The sequence below is a fragment of the Acipenser ruthenus genome, chromosome 27 (assembly GCF_902713425.1).
Source record: "Acipenser ruthenus chromosome 27, fAciRut3.2 maternal haplotype, whole genome shotgun sequence".
Taxonomy (NCBI): Eukaryota; Metazoa; Chordata; class Actinopteri; order Acipenseriformes; family Acipenseridae; genus Acipenser; species Acipenser ruthenus.
Window position 1 is genome coordinate 6,513,377 of NC_081215.1, and position 1,302 is coordinate 6,514,678.

General features: G+C 41.7%; 1 long non-coding RNA gene across 1 annotated transcript in view; it reads right to left on the reverse strand.

Moving 5' to 3' along the window:
- The window catches only part of LOC131701827 (uncharacterized), a 55,007-nt gene that overhangs the window by 40,435 nt on the left and 13,270 nt on the right, over window positions 1-1,302 (reverse strand). The gene's annotated exons all lie outside the window — the stretch shown is intronic.

A 1,302-nucleotide genomic window follows, 5' to 3' on the forward strand; every position in this document is an offset into this window, starting at 1 on the left:
GGGTCAGATCAGGTCTAGAATGGAGAAAAATTCCATGTTTGCATTCGAATTACGCAACGTTTGGAGACCAGTACAATTGTGCCCGTTTAGTCACGTGTTCTCTCTCTCATGCATAACAATAACCTAACCCTAAACCTGAGGTTCGTGAGGTATTATGGTCACGCGGTAGGGGTGTTGAAGGTAGTGAGCGCAGCGGGTGGGGAGTGGTAACCGGGAGGTGGAGGGAAAGGTTGCTACACTCAGTCTTTCCAGTGTAACGTCATATGTTGACATTGATATATTTAATTTTGCATACCAGGAAACTGCACCCCCATACGTACAATTATGCATGGTTTATTTATTGACGTTGCACAAAAGCACACATCGCCCTACAAGTATAAAACGGCGACATGTGTGAATGTATATTGCTATTTCAAAAAAAAAAAAAAACTGTCCACTGACAACTTTAATATTTCGTGGTTTTGTTGTTTTTAAACCAGTGTGGTCTGTCAAATACAAAACAACAATTTAAAAAGTTGACCCGTATCCAGCCCTTACCTACCTGAGAGAGCACGGAGACGTTTACTGCCTAACGCAATAATCTAGCAAAACTATCAAAAAAAAACGTGATAAAATAAAATTATTCTGCAACACAAGACGGTAGAAAACGTGTGGAAATACAGCTATTCCAAAGTAATCTCGCTAGTCTAAAAAATAAAGCGCTACTCAAATTTAGATTAAAAAAATAACCAGACGGCGACTAACGAAACAGGTATTGCGCTTGCCCATATGAGCGACAGCTATTGCGCATTTCCAACTTGGGATGCATTTAAACAGGAGGCATTTTATGAAGTTACACTGCGGTTTCAAACCTGGACGAGTTTTGTAAAAGTTCTTTAAAATATCTCTCCTGATTTGTTTGGTTAGTAAGGCCGGACTGACGCGAGACTACAGTAGTGCGAGTTAAAGTCGCTGTCTGAGCCTATTATATGTTAATTATGGATATTGAATATAGTGGGGGTGTGCCCAACAGTAGCAGCCGTCTTTCAAATAATGTATATAAAAAATAAAAATAAAAAAAAGAGACTTGTCTGTGGTTTTAAACGTGTTAGGTCTGTTTTACAGGAACATTTCTCTGCCCCTCCTAAAGGGTAGATTTTCGTCATACGAAAGGCGGGGGGGGGGGGGGGGGGGGGGGGGGGGTGGAGGACAGAGAGAACAGCCAATCGGGTTTCTAGGAATGTAAAAAAAAGCTGCACAGGCCCCCTCGCACACCTCCAATGACGCTACCACACAGCCAATCACAAATATAACCGGCTTATT